Source organism: Notechis scutatus, chromosome 9 (genome assembly GCF_049901735.1).
Source record: "Notechis scutatus isolate UNSWTSFEM ecotype Mainland chromosome 9, rNotScu1.2, whole genome shotgun sequence".
Taxonomy (NCBI): Eukaryota; Metazoa; Chordata; class Lepidosauria; order Squamata; family Elapidae; genus Notechis; species Notechis scutatus.
In genome coordinates, this window is record NC_142017.1 from 278,845 (window position 1) to 299,922 (window position 21,078).

General features: G+C 50.9%; 1 protein-coding gene across 1 annotated transcript in view; it reads right to left on the minus strand.

Annotated features, from left to right (window-relative positions):
* Positions 1-14,157, minus strand: part of ZFHX3 (zinc finger homeobox 3) — a 133,195-nt gene extending 119,038 nt beyond the window's left edge. The window contains 1 exon segment of the mRNA XM_026684846.2: positions 13,984-14,157. The gene's annotated coding sequence lies outside the window, so the exon portion shown is untranslated.
* Between the last annotated feature and the right edge of the window lie 6,921 nt (positions 14,158-21,078).

A 21,078-nucleotide genomic window follows, 5' to 3' on the forward strand; every position in this document is an offset into this window, starting at 1 on the left:
CTTCTAGCCCAACCCCAGCTCAAGCAGGAGAGCCTGTGCCATGGATGAGCTCCTTGGGGAGTCATTAAGGGGGCGTGCATAAGCGCACCAACGTGCCTACCGTCCCTGTCCTATTGTTTCTCTTATTCTTCTTTTATTTTTCTTATATGTACCCATTTCATATATTCACAACCATGTATACACTTGTACTTATTATCTTGTAAACAATTGACAAATCAAATAAATAAATAAAAATAAATAAATAAATAAATTAGGTGGAGAAGCAGCTTCCTTCCTTGCGGCTCTTCTGAAATACTCCCCGCCAGTTCCACAAAGGGTTTTGCAACAAGAGGAAGAAACACACTTTCCAGAGACCCACCTACTTTCCGCACACTGTTATATTCAAAGAGATACACCTCTATATCTCTCTGGAGCCACTTTCAGGGGGGGAAAACCCTCCCCTCCTGTCATAACAGAGGAGCTCCTGGATGTCTGGAAAATGTAAAGGTGTTCCTGGGAACCTCTGACAGCTTGAACTTCCATAGTGAAGTTTTCTTCTTTGCCTTTTTTTTTTCTGATTTCATTTCATCTCTCATTCAAGAAGATTTAATTTGTTTAGATTTAATCACATCTATTTTTCCTCACTCAGTTAGGAAAGAAAAAGGGACAATCAATTCTTTGCTTTGTAAAGGATTTTGTAAGTCTCAATAATTTGATATCATCAATAAATTTGGTAACCTCACTGACCATTCTTGGCTTTGGATTATTTGTGAAAATGTATCTCCCCTAGTTTAGTTCCACTACAAACTGGAGAAACCCTGGAAAGGAAGGCTGTCTCTCAGAAGATGGGGCAGCTTGAATAGAGGGTTAGATCAGTTAAGGGGTGGGGGGGTGTCTGCCTACTGAAGCCCATCCATCCAAAGAGCTTAGAATCCGAAGCCGCCTGGCAGTTCCCGGCCATTTGCCTTGCAGTCTGCTTGAAAACTTCCCTTTGGCCCTAAGAAACAAGGCAGCACCTCAGCTTCCCGGTATTCGCTCCTACACTCCTTCTTTCAAAACACCAAGAAAAGAAAATGCCCCCCCCTGCCTTTTTTAATAAGTTGGTCTTCAAGCTGAGGAAGGGGCTTTCCACCCACTTCCACTCTTTTTTCCCACAGCCAGAAAATATTCTCATCAGGTTTTAAACTGATAATTCTACATAAAATTATTTTTCCTTTCAGAAAAAAGAGTGAAGGGCTACAGCCAAAGGACTGTAACAACCCTACACAGGACAGACAGGTAGACGACTAGCAAAGCACCTCCATGGACACCAGCAAACAGCCAGAAGATAGAAGGAAAACTCCTTCCTCTCCCCATACATGGACAGACCCAACTGATAGTTTCAAGCAGGGAACTGTACCCAAGACCAAACTAAATTTAAAAAAAAGCCATGAGAATTATTGGATGCTTGGCATTCAGAGAAATCAGCCATCAATAGACACACAGAGATAATCACATTTACACACTATTGAAAAGAGACAAGAAAAAAGCTAAGAAATAAACAAAAGGAAAGAACATATCCCTTCAACAGCCTACACCGAGATAAGCAGGGATGAACACTAGACAAACAATCAAGCAGAAAATGAAGGAGAAAACTACACTCCAGCAACACTGGCAGGGTATGCTACTGTATATAAACAGGAAGCAAACCTCTTCTAGCACTTAGGATGTTCCCTGGTCAGGTAATAAAACATCTGCAGGCAAACAACCCAGCTCAGACAGTACTCCACAGTTCCCCCTGAGCTACAGATACGGCCTCCTACCGGAAGGGCTGCTGTACGCCTTTCTTCTCATCTCCACATTATCTGTGCATCTATTGACCTGTCTGGAGTTCTGCCTCGAAGGAGCACAGGGCCTTCCCCACAGCCAGAGCCCTGAGGCAGAATTGCAGTGCAAATGCTCCAGGCTCCATCCTGAACCTCTGGGCAGCGCAAGAGGCCATTAACTTGGACTGGAATATTTCCGCAGCCCTCTCTGGATGATGTGTGGCTCAGCTTCATTTCTAACGTATTGTGCCTATCTTGTGGAATTGATGAGAACCGCCCAGCATCAACTGAATGAAGCGAGAGACAAACTTCCGTAATAAACAGGCTTCTGTATGCAAAAGAGCTGAAGGCAGATTCCCTTAAGGGACTGGGGCAAAATGGCACCAATAGGGCAGCCTGTGCCACGTCTGGTATTAATCTGTCTCATTTAGACAGTGTTTTGTGATCATTATCTCATTAATCCCCACAAGGCCCCTGCCAGGCAACTAGGTCATCTCTCACAGGCCCAGCGACAGAAGGGAGGGAAGGGGGGAGGGTGGGCTGTGCCATGCCAGGCAATCAACCCATGTGCAAGGGAACTGGAGGTTGAGCCAAGGACCCCCCTCTGGAGCCATTCGCAGTGCCTCTTATCTTGGAATAAGTGGAGGGGAGGATAAAAGGAGAGAGCCCGGGCCCTGTGACACGAGGTCTGTCCAGGGGGAATGCGGAGAGGGCTTTCTGGACAAAGGCCAGTTGGCATTTCCCCCTCCACTGGTTTGGCTGTTTCTGCCCACTGGCACTTGGGCAGAAGCCCCTGCAGAGGGAAGTGATGGGACGAACCCAGAGGCCGCTGCAGTTTTCCTGCCTGATGGACAGGAGAGAAATTGCAAGGAAACTCAGCCTGGTCCCTCCGGGGTTCATTAAGTGGCTGGCTGTTCACTATGGCTTGTCACTTCTGACCTGAAAACATTAACATGAAGGAGGCCAGGGCAACAAGGCCTCCAAGAGAGGACTTCCACAAAAGGTGTGCAGAGGAACTCTGGGTGCTCCTCCAAGTCCTCAGGGTATTATTACAGGCTGGATTACTAATTGACTGACTGCATAGGCTACTTCTCCTCCCCAGCTTGTAAAAAGAACGGCTGCTCCCAGGTCACCATCCCGGCAGCACAAACGCATCCCCAGCTCCCCCCCCCCAGGCTTGGCACAGACCCCAGGATCACCCCAAGGCCTCACGGCTGAGCTGGGATGCACGCGGCCCCTCACTGCCGGGGGAGCCTCGCTGGGCTTTCCCAGCCCAGTCTCCCTCCCCCACCCTGACCTCAGGTAATAATACCCTTCTCTGAGAGGTGCTCCTGGGCTCCACAAAGAACCCCTGGGGGCAGAAGAGGTGGAGGGGCAGCCCTAGCAGGATCAAGGCGGGGAGGGGGGCTGTCCAGGCCCCACCTGCTGCTTGCTGCTTTTTGTCCCACATTTGAAAAAGGGGTGTTTTAGGGCCACCTTTTGAAGAAGCAAACCAAACAAACGTCCGTCCGGGGACTCAGCTGGATCCCGTTTAGGGTGTCAGGAGGAGAATTCATAGCTGAAGGAGAAACAAGCTGTTTCTGAGAAGTGACCGCTTACAGTGGACGTCTTGTATACTTTGCTTGCTTGCAGGGATGAGCTCCAGTCCTGCAGTCATTGAAATGGGCTTACTCCATGTTGCAAAGTTTGAGCAACTGGTGAGGCATTAATCTTAAAAAGGGTATAAAATTCCAGTCTGCAGTGTCAATAATATGGAAGGTTTATTATTAACATTTCTTCCGTATGCTTTAAAACTGACCCTGGTCTACATGAAATACTCTGAAAAAAAAGGACTCTCAGCCCAGCAATAAGAAGAAGTGAAGATGCTGAATGGCAGGTCTGAGGGAAGCTTTCCATTGAGAAACAACGGCCCATCATCATCATCATCATCATCATCTTTTGAGAGGGTCGAGCCTGGGGCGGCAGGAGGAGGCAGCTCAGACCCTTCCAAAAGACAGGCACCCTTGGCAATAGCCAGTCCAGGACATGAAGGGGGGAGGGGCAGGGCAGCATCCAGGAAAACAGCCCCCCCAGAGGAGGAGCCAACATGTCCCCAAACATGTGCCCCCCCCCCATTGACAAAGTTGGTTTAATTCTCAGGCTTCTAGGCCATCAGGCCACTACGCTCCCTGAAAGGATCAGATGAGGAAGACACAAAGCTAATGGAGCAGAATCCACAGCCTTCCACAACTTCCTGGCCTTCCTCCTCGCCCTGTGACATGCTGTGCCTCCGCCGGTATCAGGGAAAAGGTCCCACTCAAAAGGGGAGGGGGGGGAGGAGAGCAAACACACCTTGCACAACTGGCAAAATGACCACAATGTAAGGACTTGTTGGTCATAAAGACAAGCAAAAGCAAATATTTCTTTGAACACCCTGGAAGTGAGAAATGGACTAGAAAATCAGGCCAAGCCATTTTTACTGATGTTTGCATGTCATGTGATTTTTTTAAGGGTAAGGAATAGTGATGAGCTGGTTCCAAAGGACACCCTCCTCCTCCTCCTTCTGGACGGCAGCCATGGAGCAAAGCAGGAAGCCCATTTCGCTCCCCCTAAGGCCGCCAGGGAAGGTGCCACTGGCTCAGACGGCAGCGGCCGGATTCCTGGCAGGGCCCCTCTTCAGGACGACAGAGTTGGACAGGGCCTTGGAGGCCTCCACCCCCTGGCCCTAAGGCGTGGCCCCAGGAGCCATCCAGGCCTGCCCTGCTGAAGGGGGTCCCGCCTTCCTGGTCCCCTGAAGTTCCCCTCCCAAGAGAGGCAAGAGGGGCCCTTGAAATGGCTCTTTGGCTGGGTGAAGATTCCAAGTGGCCCCTTTTTATCCTTACTTGGACGCTATCCAGAGTCTGTATGATCCTGTAATGATAAAAGTGAATGTGTGAATGAATGTCCAGTCGATTTTAATACATTATTTTATTAAATTTATTATGGCCACCCATTCCAGAAGACCCTGGGCAGCTTATAGTTTCCACTGCATGAAGTACAATAGAGAATTTAAAGCTTCCCAAATGGAGGGGGAAAGCGGGAAACAGGTAAGAAGACACCTTCTTCCTCCCTTGGGCAGCAAGACCTACCTGTTTGCCGAGAAGGAGATCTCTGCTTTCAGCTTTTTCTGACTTTATGCCCAGCCTGGGGCCTGATTTAACCATTTCCTGGATCTGTACATTCTACTGCAGTACAGATTAACTAAGGGAGATGGGCTGGCCATATCACTAAGCTTAAAAAACCCCACCAAAGAGGAAAGCCAACCAATTTTAGCATATTATGCCAATACAGCAGCTGGGATTATAACTGCCCTGGCTAAAGATTCTATGTGAAGCAGCCAGGGAGCTCATACTAGTGCCAAGACCCAGGGCAAGCAGAGCACAGGAGGGGAGGGCACGGGGGGGTGAGGGAATGTGTGCCCATGGCCGACTAGTTTCATGGGCTAGTTTCTTTCTTTTTAGCCAGGGAAGGGGCTGGCCAGTTGAGCCCCTTCCTTGCTGCTGGATGGCCCTCTTAAGCAAAGGGAAGGGAAGGAAGGCAAAGTGCAGAAGAGGTTCCGATGGGCGACTACAAGTGCAAGGAAGCCTGTTTTCTCGCAGCTTCTGCCAGTTGCGGCACCGTCTCCTCGTTGAAGCTTCCCGTCTTCCAAAGGGCAGCCCTGCAATGGGTCACTTGGAGGCCGGCCACAGGCGACTGGGCACACGGCCCTTCGGGAGAGGGGAGGTTTTTGCTGACCAATGAGCCCAGGAGGGAGGTGCAGAGCCTTGAGGAACAGGAGGGTCCTCTACCCCTCTGGGCAAGGATGACGCCAGAGGCTGCCGGAGGCTCTTGGGGAGGCCAAGCAGCTGCCCCTGAGAGTCACGGTTTGCCTCCCGGCTTCATTTCCTCCGGCTGCCCTGCTCAGCAGCCCCAGTTGTGATCATGCCGGCAATGCAGGCTGTGGGTTTCATTAGCATTAACTGTGGAGCACAGCCAACCCCCCAAGGCTGTGGGAACGAGAGGCCTTCAATGGAGCACAGAAAAGACCTACATTGGGGGTCAACCAAGCCAGTCAGGTCAGCAGAAAAGGAGGGCAGAATCCCTTTGTCCTGCTGACATTGGGAGCAAGGCCCTTTGAGATCTCTCCACCCTGGGGGAGCTCGGCCATTGTTTTCAGTGGCCTGCAGATGTACGGGAGGGAAGTTCCACATGCCCAGAAATTCTTGCCCTCCCTCTGAACCCCAGGAAGATGGAAGGAAGCTGCTCTGATCGTGAACGGCTTCTCCATCTCCCAGGTTCATTGCCGCCATGCGAATGAAGGATGAGCAGCTCTCCCTCTCTGTCACCGTGGAATAACAATGACCTCACACCACGAAGATGCTTAAAACCCTGACGATAAAACCCTGATGGCATCTGCAAACCCTCATGGGGAGGAGCCACAGGCCGAAGAAGAAGGACCAAGGCAAGGCAGGGCCAGAAAGCACTTGGAGTTTCTCAGAGCCCCTTTTCTGTCTCTTTCCAAAAATGCCTTTCCTCCTCTATTCCGCTCCCGGTGGCTTACAGGCTTCATGGAATATACAAACCTTTTTTTTTAATAACGTACCATCCCCAACCAAATAGTCCTACCACAATAAAAATTTACCAATTAAAAGCTAAACAGCACTTAAAAGTGCACAAAAGCAATGAGATCAGTAAACAGCTGTGATGGTGAACCTATGGCACGTGTGCCACAGGTGGCACCCAGAGCCGTTTGTGCCAGCACGCGAGCCCCAGCCAAACTTCTATCACTGCGCAAGCGCTTGCCTCCCTTTTGTCACTTCCTGTATTTCTGGAAATACCGGAAGTGACGAAATGGGCCCATTTTTTGTCCTCCAAAGGCTGTAGAGGCTTCCCTTGAGCCGCTGGGAGGCCGAAAAAGGCCTCAAACGAGCCAAAAATCAGCCGGGAGGCGTGTGCGTGTGCATGCCCAGTAAGGGGGCAGGGGGGATTGCAAACACATGTGCAGGGGGGCCAGCACACATTGAGTACTGGCATGTGAGTACCGGCATGTGAGCGCGAGAGTGCAAAATTTCCGCACAGGAGCCCAAAAAGGTTAGCCACCACTGGTATACAGCATAATATATTTACAGACACAATAAAAATAACACACGTGCATATTCCTAAACCTATCCACCAATTAACTTTGCTAACACAATTCATAGCCAAACAGGACCCGGTCTGGGTCAGTCACCAGGGCCAGAGTGGGTGAGAGAAACGTTCCCTCCAGGTGAGTCTGAAAGCTCTGGTCCCAGGGATCAGCCCAGACCGGATCCGGAACATTGCCTTCATTCATATAGCAGAAGAGCCCTACAGCCATTCTCACCTTCTCTCACAACCATCTTCGCCAGTCAATCTGCTTTATTCAAGAAATAAAGTTTTCAAAGGGAGACAGAGGGGACGGGGGATACATTGCATAAATAGAGTCCCACCAAGAGAGGTGCTGGGGTCTTAAACACCTGAGAGCATCTTGAACTAGGCTCTGGTCTTAAATGTAAGCCCTAGTGTGAGAAGGAAGCATGGGAAGACGGCCTCCAGAACAATGGAAACTGCAAAATTCTGGACCAAGGTCAGCAGTCCGAGAGAGAACCAAGGGAGGCCAGGTGACCAAGCGGCAGGGCCTGAGCAAATAAAAGTTACGGGAAGAGCTTTTATAGGAGGAGAGCAACTGCTGGAGAAAGCTTGGAAGCCTTTGCTCAGGGCTGGGATTCTAGCAGTTCGCACCTATTCGCTAGAACCGGTTGTTAACCTTCTAAGCAGTTCGGGGAACCGGTTGTTAGAAGAAATTACTGGCCTAATCCTGTAAGGAAGGCAGGAAGGAAACATTCTGGTGTTGCTTACAGAAACTGCCTCTCCGTTAACCCTTATTACATTCTTGGCAGGACTGGACTTCCTGTGTCAGGAACGTCTCTGGAGTTTTTTCCCCCCTCCTTTGCTGGTACTTTGCTTGTGTGGAGTGACCATTCAAAGTTACAATGGCACTGAAAGAAGTGACTTATGGCCATTTTTCACACTTACGACTGTTGCAGCATCCCCACAGTCGTGAGAGGTCAGGCGAGGAGATGCGTGCCTCGATGTGAGTGATGTTGAGTTGGTCACGCCCAGGCAATAACATGACCATCAAGCCATGTCCACTCAGTCACATGACCACCAAGCCACGTCCACCATCTAAGCTACACCCACAGAACCAGTTGTTAAAAATTTTGAATCCCACCCCTGCCTTTGCTTGCTGGGGACTCCTCACCCTCAACCCTCGTTTCCTGCTTCCCAGAAGGATCCAACTAGGTTGAAAGGAGGAGCTCTCCCCTCTGCTACGTAGAGATACCATTAAGTCTTCCAAGAGTTTAGTACTATCCTGGTCAGGCAGCTACTCTCAGATTTTTCAAAAAGTGAACCAGATTCAGGCGGGAGCGTGAAAAGTATGTAGAAAATGGTATGTGAGCCAGAGATGGGGGCTCAAGTGGTCCAGCCCAGAGCCAGGCTCCAAAGGGACGGGAGGGCTGGGGAGTTCCTGACCACATGAGTGTCCAAGGACCAGGGAAAGATAAACCCCCTCCCTGCCTTTGCTCCTGTCTTTAAGCATGGCAAAAACAGGAAGAACATATGTTCCCATTAGTCATTCACGCAAGGGGGCCTTGGGTTTGTGCCAACAGCCTGCGGAGAGGCAAAATATTTCCATACTGCAGGTAAATTCTCACCATGTTTATAACATACCCAGACAGAAGCAGCAGCCCAAAGGAGCATGAAGCCAAGGCCCCGGGTTTCCCAGCAACCAGCAGCCCCTCTGGCTGTGTGGCATTCCCCCCACTTTTCAGCAAGCAATGCCCAACGTGGCTGTTTGCATGAGGCCTTTAATTAAATTCCTGTTGCCAAAAGGGGCTCGCAGATGTGCAGCAGGGACCATGGCATTCCTTCAGGGCAGCAGTCAACCCTCCCCCGAGGAGATTGCTTCATGTCCAAATAGGAGGGAAGCAGGAGAAGGAAGGAGATGTTCTCTAGGCAGGCCAGTTGTCTCCTGCTGCTGCTTCTGCTGCTGCTTCCTCCTGTAGATTGAGGAGGGCGGAGGCAGAGCAGGTCCCTCCCCTGAGCCTTTGATCTCTCCCACCTGCACGGCCGGCCACCCCCTGGGTATGACCATGGGGGGCGAGTTGAAAGGTCATGCCTGCCAAGTGCAATGAGAGTCCAACAACGGCGGACAAGCAGGGCATTGGGGAGGCTGCTTACAGCTGTCCCCCTGACCAGGGGATGCCCTTGTTTGAATTACAGATGTGGAATAAAATTGTGACCCTCGGGGCCCGTTGGGGGTCAGGCATGACCAGGAGGGCTAGATGGGGCTATTTCCAAATCCAGCCAGAGCTGCCCTGAGCCGGAGCCCTCCAGAGTAACCCAGCAGCCCCAGGCATTACTCGCCTCAAGGGGGAAAGAAGAGATGCTGCCCCCAGATGTTGCAGAAGGAAGAAAAGGGACGTGATCCTTGGAGATAGGACCAGGGATCAACCTGGGATTGGCTGGCAAATATACCACCTGCACAGCTTTAATTTTAGCTGCTTCTCAGGCAAAGGATTTGACTGACTTAAAGTTAAATACGGACTTGTCTGTTTTGGCACAAAAGCCTGTGTAATATCTTTGGGTTTGGAAACAGCTATACGTGTGGGGGGAGGGGGAGGGAAGGGTTAGAACAATCTAAGCTGCTCTGGCAATTTTAAGCAAAGCTGGTGAGGTTCTTTGGCACAAAAGGAGACCGCGGGCAGGCAGAGTAGCTGCCTTTGGCCCTGGCACTCTTGGCTGGGCTCTGTCACAGGAAGAGGCTAATGGGCAACACTTTAGCCAACCAGCAGCCTCCCAGGCCTGACCAAAAACCCAGGGACAAACTGATGGGTGCAGGTGGATGCATTCAGAAAAGAATTAACAAGTAGGTGTTTTCTGCAGCAGTGGTTAATTACCAATTTTCTCTATTTATGAAAATGTCATAAATATTGAAATGTGGCGTTATTATCTCTACAGTAATACTGATTTAACATGAATATGGAAATGTATTAATTATCTCAAAAGCTGTTCATTAAATTCTGAAAGTTACAAAACAAAATTTATGTCATTTATTTCTCCAAAACCCTACATTTTATCTGCCTTCTTTTATTATTCCACCAGTGATAGGGGTTGAAGAAGTTTGCTTGTTAAACAGGATAGGTGGATGCCAAGCCAAAAGTACCAGTCACAAGGAGTTAGGCAATCTATGTCTTTGATTCATAAATAAATAAAAATATAGATGAGTAAATAAACAAAATCCAAGCCATCCCTTCAAAATGCGTGACGACTCTCAGAAGAGCATTCAAACTGGACACTATCAAAGGGCCCAGGATCTTGTCCTTCATCAGCGTTTATTACCAGGTGCTTTTTGCACACCTATCCCAGCAATTTAATTAGTTAATTTAATAGCCCCTGAAAAACTGCATAAATCCACCCGTCTTCTGTCATATACTTGCAGACGCCCTCTAATGTTGTATGCCACCCAGAGTCTTATGGAGTGAGGCCCACCTTTCTTGCTCTTCTACAAACCAATAAGGATTTACACAAGTGATCCTGAACCAGGCATGCAGTGTCACACACCTACAGTACCTGAGATGAAATAAATGGTGACTTGGACATAACAATTCAAGGCAAACTTAGATCAAATGAAGGCAACAAATGAGAGAAGTACAGGAATAACGAGCAAGCAAAAAGATTGTTGATCAAACAACTAACATAAACCATGGACTTGAGTAAGCAAAGCAAAGAAATGCTGCCCAGTTTGTCTATGCCACTAATTTCAAGATCCAGCCATACATAGAGCCTTCTCCTTTGGCTTCTTCCTGACCCTCTCTCACAGAGCCGGAGTATCTTCCCCAACTGTCCCATTGACCACATCAGGTGGCTTTCTTTCTTCCATCCAGGGAAACAGAGAAAGGAGAAGGAAGAAGCACCAGGAAAAACCTGAGGAATAGTCGGAGCTTCTATACACTTACGCACCAATAGGCGTGGCGTGACGAACGGGCGGAGCAATGATACTCTGGATCTTTGAACATCCAGTCCTGAGAGCCCCTGTCCTGACCACGTCCCCCGTCCTGGCTTGACCTGGTCTACTGGCGTTCTTGGGGTTTCATTGGCTGTGACCTGGCAGACGCTGAGACCTTCTTTCCAGTCTGGGAATAAGAGCACATTCGACTTCTTGCTGTGGGGGGGTGGGGGCTCAGGGTTGTCTCCAGTGGTGGGATTCAGCCAGTTTGCACCACTTCAGGAGAACCGGCTGTTAATTTCCTGAGCAGTTTGGGGAACTGGCTGCTGGAAAGAACTCATTAGGGCAGAGAACCGGTTGTTCAATTATTTGAATCCCGCCACTGATGGTCTCCCACTCGGTCCACCTAGTTGTGCTGTGAGCCGGGTGCAGTGGGAGTCAGTGTAAGGTGCCCAGAGGGAGCCCCTGCCCTCCTCCGCATCCTCCAGAGGTAGCCCTGCCCCTGCTTGGAACTGCTGGTCGCTGCGCCTGCCACCCCGGAGCACCCGGGAGCCTTCCCATCCGCCCACTTCAAAGGAGCCACCCGGGCACTGTTGATGAAGCCGAGGCTGATGAGTGGGTGAAGACAGGCTTTGCTGGCACTGAAGCCATTTAAAATAGAGGGACCCAGAAAGGATTATAGGGCCTTTTCTGCTATTAATACAGTCAAAATAGATTTACACCAATATGGATGCAACTGTATTCCTTTTTCTGAAATGGATAAAGAAATATGCCGATAGAATGAACCATTTCGATAATCAGTGCAGTTTCCAACATTTTAATTCTTCATTCAAACAGAAGCAGTATTGTAATGACACTTATTAACAAAAGCAAGGCAGAATTCCCTTATTCAAGATTGCAGCGGTCTCTAATACATTAGAATACTACTGCAATAGCTGAAATGATTCTCCATGAATCAAAAGGCCCATGTAAAAGTCACCTGGGGTTGCCTAGTGGGGAGGTGCAGAGATTCGGATCCATTCTGGAGCAAGGGGGGTGGGAGGGCTGCGCATTCTCAGAGACCCGGCCCAGGTCTCCCATGGGAGACAGGAAGGATATGCAGGGGGCTCCCCGGCTCCTGTTTCCATCAAACTCTGCCAGGAGGTGCCACAGATTTGGCGTAATTAAAAAGGCAATGGCCGAATTGAATCAAAAGCACTTTTGAAACTATGCTAATGTGGGGGACCCTCGGCCAGAGAAAAGCCCAGGTGCCCCTCAATCCAGAGCCAAAGCAAAAAGGGAGGAGGCAGATTACCAACTTCAGTCACATTTGAAAATTTTATGCTACAGTAATTCACTTTATGTAGAATTAATGTGCTTGACTGAACGTTTATGTGGCAATTTACTTATAATTAGCATTGTATGGGGAACAGATTTCACCATTGCCTTCATGCTGGGAACTCCAAGCCAGAGGTCAGAAACAGAGATGAAATAGAAAAGCATAAAATATCCTTTTTGAAATATTAATGAGGTTTTAATTTATTGCTTTACAAATGCATCTTTCATCAATGCCTGTATATTGAATCATTATTTCATTTTTTTCCTCAAAAGTCATATTAAGGCTCTCGGGAACTTGGTGGCCTTCAGAAAGCTCCAGAGAGGGAGGAGGCCCTGGGTCGGAGAAGCAGCCCCTCTGCCTCCTCTGCCCCAGGCCCCCAGCCTCCCCGCTCCCTCACCTGCCCACAGAAGGAGCCCAGGATGGCCAAGAGGCTCGGTCCCCAGAGGGGCTATGAAGGGCTCTCCCTGACGAAGCCTTGGGGGGGGGGCGCCAAAGGAAGGAAGGGGGGGGGGGGGTACATCAGGAAGCATGGCCTGTTTGGTTTGAGACCAAGTATCGCTGGTTTTTGGATTGTGTCATGCAAGGGTGGCCCAGAAGGAGGGAGGGAGACGACCGATGACAGAGACCCAGATTTTCTGTGCCCGCCTGGGGCAGCCTCCCAGAAGCTTCACTTCCCTCTTTTAGGAGAAGTCAGAACTTCCTCCCTCCCTTCCCTGTAGCCCCATCACAGGCCTCTTTTGTCCTCAGGAGGAGGCAGCCGGCCAGGCTCGCCACATTCCTCCCCAGCCATGACTTGATTTGTACCAATGGAGAGAAGGAGATTTCTGATTTCAATGCCACTTTTGCAGTGAGGTGATTAAAAGAGAGAGAAGGGCATTCCATTGGACTGTATGGAGTATTGATCCCAACGCTATTTTCCTTTGCAATAACCATTAGTCTGCTATTATTTGCAAATCTGTAATGCAAACCCGGTGGTATAATTTACATTTCTGCTTTTCTTATTTGCTTTAACAAAGCAACCCAAAAGCTTTTGGCCTTTCAGTCCACCTAGAGTGCCAATAATATCAGCAGCCGATAGAAACTTGGGCACCTGCTATAAAAGAGTCCTTCCCAAGGGAGCTAGAGAGATTGGTCCTGTGGAGGCCCGTGAGTGTCTAGATCGGAAGCAAGGTGATGTTACATCAAGCGGGCAGACAAACTCAGCTTGGAAAGCCTTACGCAGAGGCCTTATGCAGAGGCCATCACCCAAAATGCACAGGTACCAATGGATAACCGGTCAGGTGACAAGGGAACCATGGCTAATGAACCATAGGCTACTTGTCACCCTGTTTTCTGGACACACAGCATTGCACTGCACCATAAATTAACCACAGAACTCGGCCCAAGGAACATCCACATCCTAGGAGGACGTGCCCTGGGCCCCTGAGGAAAGCCCTGGGCTCAAAGGGGTCAGGCCACAGCCCTGCCCTCCCTGTGCCTGCCCAGGGCTGGGTTGCCCCGCCCCTTCTCAGGGGAGGGGCTGCTAGGTCAGCTCAGGGGCGTCACACTTCAAGGGGATCCCCTATGACCCCGATAGGCTCCAGGCTTCACAAACTACGCTTCTTTTGGATTGCAAAAAACCCACACCAAGCACTTGGTTTCTCTGGCGTCTCAGAATTACATGGGAACGGTGGGTCCCTCCCTTTCCTCGTAGGGCCTTCCGCCTGGCGATGGAGGGGAGCGTGCCCCAGCGCTCCCCACTCGGCTCCGTGCCTGCCCTTCCCAGAGCTCCTCCCGGCCTATGTGCTGCTATGGACGAATGGCGGGGGGGGGGGTAGCAAGCAAGCCTATGGTGGCTCGGCTACTGGGAGGCTCACCTTCAGGGGGACACAGCTGGTTTGCAGGCAGACATCTGGAGCCCCAGGCTTCTCCGCTCTCTGTCCATGAGGCTGCTCTCCAGGAGGAGCAGGGAAGGGAAGTGGGAGGCCGAGGGGTCGCTCAGGAACGGCACCGCACTGTTTCACACACCAGGGCTGTGCAATATTCCAAAGCCTGGCCCAGTTTTTCTTCTGTGGACCCTAAAGAGAGTGAAATCAGGTGTTGGCGGCTGCAACTCAGGAAGCCCGGTGGCTCTGAGGCCTTCGGTCAGCTAAAGAAGGAAGGGGCTTCTGCTCTCTTCCTACCCCCAGCCTCTCCTCTCAGGGCAGGTTCTGCAAAGGAGCCCAGAAAGGATTGGATCTCAACTCCAAAAGAGGTTGCACCTCAAATGATTTCACTTAATTTCCCTGGAACAGCTTTCTTTCTTTTTTTTTTTTTGGGGGGTCAGACAAGGTGGATTGTATAGCTGTTCCTCCTCCTCCTCCTCCTCCTCTTCCAGCATTGCAGCTACATTAACGGGCCCTCCCGGAGTAAGAGAGGGCTGCAGGTCAGCTGCTTCCTCCCTCTGCCGTGGAGGGAGGCCTTGGTTTGAGGCCTGTGAGATGCAGCTTCTCGGAATAAACCGGTCCGGCAGGCTCCAGGCTTCCTGGCCTTGTAGACCATCTTCCAGAAAGGAGACCGGGGGGTGGGGGGGTGGGGTGGGGATGCTGTCCCTGAAGGAGGCACAGACTAGGGGGCAAACTATCTGAGCGGGCCCTGCGGGGTCTCCCAGGGCGCAGTGGGACAAGGCCGCTGGCCTCTGCTCCCAGGGGTGCTCTGGCCGCAATCCTGGCCCCGGGGAGCAGATACCAAGGAGGGGCTGCCTGACCTGGAATGCCACAGAAGGATGGGGGGGGGGGCAGTCCGTACCCAGCCTCCATTTTGCTACCTCCTCCTCACCGGGTTCTTGGCTTGTTGCTTCTACCTCCACAGTGCTTCCTCCAATTGTACCAGTCCCAAGGTAATTGCCACTACAAATTCAAAAGACTTTAAGAATTAAACCGGTCAAGCAGGCCAAAGAAGTATAGGTACAAATTCCCCAAGCTCAGCCTTTGACAGAACCAAACAGGAAAAGGAATCCGGAAGGGGGTGGTGGCTGTTGCATTCCTCCCCCCAAAAAAAAGCAGAGTATGGCCAAGCTCTGCTTCCGCAGAGTCCTCCGGCTTGGCTATAATGCAGCCCACCATCAAATTCCTCCCACATTTGCAGCTTTCTAGATTCACCACAACGGATTACAAAATCCCAAGTCACCAGGAGGGTTGTAGCCCACGCAAATTGTTGGAGAGGATGGTGTGGTCAGGCAAGACAAGCGCTTGGTTTCCCACTCTCCAACCGCTCTGCGCCTTCTCGACCACACCGTCACTGTCCTGACCCAGAGCCTCCTTCGTCCACAGCGTCCCCAGGGCCTCTTCAAAGCAGGAGCCACGTCCTGTCTCAGGGGCAGTCAGCCTGCCAGACAAGTGTGCTTAAACTTTGCATCTGATCAACTTATGTCTATTGGATCTGAAACCAGCGAGTCAATTCTTCCAAGTCCCTAAGTGGCGATTTGTGGTAATGTCTACATCAATACAAGGAGAGCAGATTGCTAGCTAGTTTATGTAAAGCATCCGCCTGCCGGGAGTCAAAGCGGCCTCTGGGCTGCTCCAGCCTGTAATGCCAGGAGCACAAAAAGGGGCTGGACAGGTGGTCTTGCTCCTCACAAATTGGGGCAGAGCAGAGGTGGCCTTCAGCAGGTTGTGACCACTTCTGGAGAACCGGTAGCGGAAATGTTGAGTAGTTCGGAGAACTGGCCAATGCCACCTCTGACTGGAGATTTCACAGTTTCCTCCCCCTGCCACACCCACCAAGCCACGCCCACAGAACCGGTAGTCAAAAAAATATGAATCCCACCACTGGGGCAGAGCCCCTAAGCTTGTCCCAACTGAAGCTCCTCAGTGCAGAATCTACTATTTATATGCTCCACCAAATTCTCCCCCCAGCAGCTTCTAGTAGACGCTTTCCAGCCCTTCTTGGATCCCTCCTCTGGCTGCGCAGTTGTCCGCCTGTTTGTGCCCTTCCTTCCACCTGTCACAAGGACAGAGCTGCTCTGCCGAAGGGGGTGACAGCTATTCCTGGACACGGTAGTTGCCGCCCCTTTGGTCCTGCGATGAAGACCTGCCAGCTGGCGCAGAGGAAATGGTGGGACCTGGGCAGGAGGGGGGCAGGCCGATGTCCTGCGACAGGAGTTGGAATGAGCTGATCAGCCAGGGCTTTTATAAACCTGACCCATAGATCCTTTACTCAACCCCCTCTCCACAGGGACGCCAACCAAATCTCAGAGGCCTGGTCCCCATGTAGACCCTGGGAGACCCCCCACCTCTCCCTCTCCTGTTTTTCCTCTGCCCTTGTCATTTGCAGCAACTGGTTTGCCCCGTGTTTTAATTCCACAACTGCATTTACGCAGGAATCTCTGCAAGGAATTTTACACATTCTCCTCTTTATGTCATCGCCCTCATACTTTTTGGAGGCACTCAAACAACACAGTTGTTGACTGGCTGATTGTTCTAAAACTTTTCTAAGGAAACATAGAAATTTCAAACCTTGTGATTTTATTCCAGTAATAACCTTCCAGTAATAACCTGTGGGGCCCTCATATGGGAAAAACACCACTCAAAAAGAACTTTCTGCTGTTGGTTCTCCACAGCCTTGGGAGGCCCTAAAGCGGCGGGGGGCAATTAATTTTCCCAAGGGGCCACGTGAGAAACTGTGATTGTTGTGGAGGGCCGAACCAATAGACTGAAATTAATTCTGCTCAATATTAATTGACCACTTTATAAACAGCAGCCATTGTATGGTTCTGGTTGGCAAGAAGACACGTTCCGTCTTATTGACACCTGATTTCAAATCTCCCACTGACCTCAAGCAGGCCAGGCAGGGCAGCCAAGGGGCCGGAGGTGGCCTGGGCACACAAAACACCCAGGTCCGCCCAAAAGGGAGGCTGGTTCTGCCGTGGGGAGGGTGGGCCTTGGGCTAGGATGCCTCCTTGCAGGCTTCTGAGGGAGGAGAAGCAGCCGCTGCTACCTTTTCAGCGTAATTCAGTTGCAGCCATCATGAAACACACCCACACACCTTTGGATACCACAGGAAGTAAAGGAAACAACCTGGATCACCTGAGCCGACAGCATTAACAAAAGGCAAACCTATACATTTCACCTTCAGGTAAGACAAATAAAAAGAAAGACTGCCAGTTCAGTCTTGTAGTGGTGAGTTCTAATCCCACCTTAGGCACGAAAGCGAGCTGGACGACTTTGGGCCAGTTACTCTCTTTCAGTCCAACTTACCTCACAGGATTGTGGTGGTGGTGGTAGTGGGAAAAATAGGAGGAGGAAAGAGTGTAGGTGTGTCGGCCATCTTGAATAATTTATACAAAGTATTAAAGGTGGGACCTTTTTTAAAAAAAGGTATTACTTAGGATGTTCTAAGAGCATCGTAAGCAGGAATCAAACTAAAAATTACATACAATTAAATCAAGATTTTCTGCTGGAAAAGAACATACACGGTCACGCCATAGCTTTAACTAGTTTAGCCCTCCCTCCCTCGCTTTCTCTCCCTGATGCATTTCTGAATGCCAGTGGTTTATAGCTATCAGTCCATAATCCAGCCAACCGCCTGACCGAACTGACAATCAGCGCATCCACAGGAAACGTCTGGGTGTCTGGGTGGGTCCCTTCCTCAGCTCCATTAAGACTCTCCAAAAGGTTCTGTCACAGCCCAGAATGAAGGTTCAGGATGCGGTCAGAATGGAAAAGCTCAACAAGCCCTCATAATTAGGAGGAATTCGGAGGGCCCCTTCTGAGATTAGGGGAATGGAGTCAAAACAGGGTCCCTTCAAAGGTGGCATTAGGGAGCTTTGGCCAGCCAGCATTTGCCTCCTGAATGGTGACTGCCCCCCAATGTTTTGACCTGTCCACACAAGACGGGGAGGAACCTTTGGGCTTCTGGCCTCACATCTTCCTTTTCTTGGAAGCAAACCTGGGAGGCTGTGGCTGGGCCCACCGAGCAGGGCCTGAATGCGTTTCCTGGGTACCGGCAGACTCAGTGCAGCCACAGCAGAGGAAAAGGCTGGGAAGCCCAACTGACTCGCTCCCCTTCTCCACCCCCTTTTGGCTTCTGCTTCCTCTCAGGGCCAGTCTGCAGAGGCAGGTGTGCAACGCCCACACAGGCAAGGCAATCCTCAATGAAAGTAGGGATAGAGCCCCCTCTTTCTTCTGGCCAGCCCCAGCATCCTCCCCTTGCGCAGGGCTCTCCACTCTAGGGCAGCCAACCGGGCACGCAGCTGAAGAGCTTAGGGTTACATTTGCGGTGGCCAACTCAAGCCAGGCCAGGCCACCTCATCTCCTCCTGCCAAGGACCACGGCAGCCCTCCAGGCCATTCCCAAGGCTCCCGAGCAAGGAAGAGCTTTCTCCTCACACGGAGAAGACACTCTGCACACACCTCAGGAAGGCTAAGGAAGGAAAGGCTAAGGCCAGAGCGAACCAAAAGCCCCCCCCTTTTTTTGCCAGCCGCCATTCTGAGTGGGAGGCTGAAGACAGATCCCAGCCAACGGGTCCCCTGCACAGAGGCCTCTTCAGGGCATGACGTCCCTCAGGAGATGCGCCCCCCACCTCGGCTCCCAGCCACAGAAAAGGGGATTCTTTGTGCGGAAGGCAGCAGCTCAACGGAGGACATTCCAAGGGAAGGGAAGAACAAGGAGAGCTGAAGGCGAGAAAGCAAAATGCTCGACCCACCTGGAGAGCCAAGGGGCCACCGTGGGAGATCCTGGCCAACTCATGGCAGTGGCCGGGAAAATCCACGGAGAAGCAGGGCCCATCCCCCACGATGCTGCTCTGAACGCTCCCTCAACCTCATGGTGGTGGAAGTGGCAGAGGAATGGGGCTGGTGGGGGGATCAGCTGGAAGGGAGGGGCAGCATTTTTAAAATGCATGCAGCAAATGAAGAAAACAGTTGATACCTTTAGGGCCATGTGCGGAGGAAAGAGAAAGGGAGGGAGGGACAGCAAGAGCTTTCTATTATTCTGGACAGTGACGATGCACACCGAGGCCGTTGGAAGATTAAATTAAGTATTATATCTGCTGACCCAATTGCCATGGTTACCGGACAGCGGAAAATATTAATCAAGCCAAACCTTTTCTGCTGAACGTAAAGGGAGGCAGGGGAAAGAATGCTAAATATAAATATACACACAGAAGGGCAGGTCTCTCAGGCAAGGCGAGAAGCCATTTGATATTGTCAGGATGATGAGAATGATTGTTTTCTACTGCTGTCATCCTGATGCTGGCTCCCCTAGAGAAGCACCGTGTTCAGGGACAAAGGTGCAGCAGCCCCAGGCTCCTCTGAGCGCCATTTCCAAAGGAGAGAGACCACCACAGACTCCTTTCCCTGCAGGTTGGGAGCCGAGCGGAATGGCGGAGAAAGCCCAGAGGTTCTGGGGGCTGCCCCACATCCCTTGAAACCGAGGGAGGATGGCTGGTCCTCCTGGGGACACCTGCCTGAACCTCCATCTGCCCAGCCCTCCTTCATCAGTCTCTTGGCCAGGCCAGCGCAGGAACTGCTTCCCAGTTGGCTCCTTTGGGTCGTTGGCCTCCCTGAATTGCCACTTCTGTTAAACGAAGACCCTCTGTCTTTTTCACTTGCTTACACAGGGTTGGACTTAGACCTCAGATTCCCCCCTGGTTCCTGCCCAACCATGGTTCCATTAATCAAAGGCCTCATGGTCAGTTGACCTTGGTTGGTCTCTCCTCGTCCTTTCATGAGTCTGAGTTGCTGCTCCTAGTTGGACCTTTTGCCTCCTCTGGAAGAGACTGCCAGAACAGGCAGGCCGCCTGCAACTGGGCTGCTATAATCCAGACAACCAATACAGGGCAGCAAAGCAGTACAGAAACGGTTAACTCTTTGCTACCATCTAGTGGTCACCTGATTTAGCCCTGCAGCAAGGTTTTCCGGAAGCCACCTACAGTGATGAATTTTGATTTAGACTTGCCCTCAACTGTACTTGGCATCGATGCATGTCTCCCCTATAAAGGGAGTTCATGAGTAAGCATAAGTTGCAGATGGCTGCACATGGGCCAACGTGCACGTCTCCCAAATCTCAACTATGTACTGTGTGGAGATACATGTCCTGCATGCTGATTGGTTGATCCAACTTCCAGTTGATGCTTTGTTGTTTAAGTGCCCGTAGCCAGAATGTTAACATTTGCAGAAATATAAATGTGACAGCTACGCACAAGAGACGCATGCGTTCTCTGATGTGCAGTAATGCAGCTCCAACTCGGAAGGACTTGCAATGGTGGTGTGGGCGATTGGGGAGGGAGATAGAGAAGGCACCCAGGCGTCCTGAGAAGCACCGGCCCTCCAGCCTGCCCTGAAAAGGGGATCTCCCTCATTCTCTGGAATAGAGGCTCTCTACCGCTCGCGTAGGGGGCCTCCATCATCCAACACCGAATCACACCAGTGTGGGTGCAGCCTGGAGTGCCTGGTTTGGGCCACTCTATTCAGGATCAGCAACTAGAATTGTAAACATATTTCTGCAGATATATGTCTGCAAAAATATATTTAATAACAACATTTAAAAAGACAGCTATTCCTGCATTTCCAGTTACAAAATATAGTCCATAAAACCCACAAACCCTTTGCCTTGCTTAGCTTTAAAAGGGATGCCAAGAACAGAGGTGCTGGAGAGGGTACCCCAGGTCTTCCAAGAATGCCCAAAACCATTTCAAGAGTCCTTGTCTGGTAAGAGGAAACCCGGGTGGCTTTGCGAGCGTGGCCTGAAGAGTGAGCAGCCATGGCCAGAATGCCATGGTGAACTAACAGGGGCTGAAATGAAGGGAGCTGAAAAACCTTTCGTGTTGCTTTTCATCAGATGGAGCACCTCCACCAGCAGGCAACTATCACCCAAACGCCTCAGAGGAAACTGTCCACCTGTTGACCCAGAAGACGGGCCAAGGAGCAGCCAGCTGGAACTGCAAACCTCCCTCCCACCACTTGGCTCCTTAGCGGTTGTTCGCAAACCGTC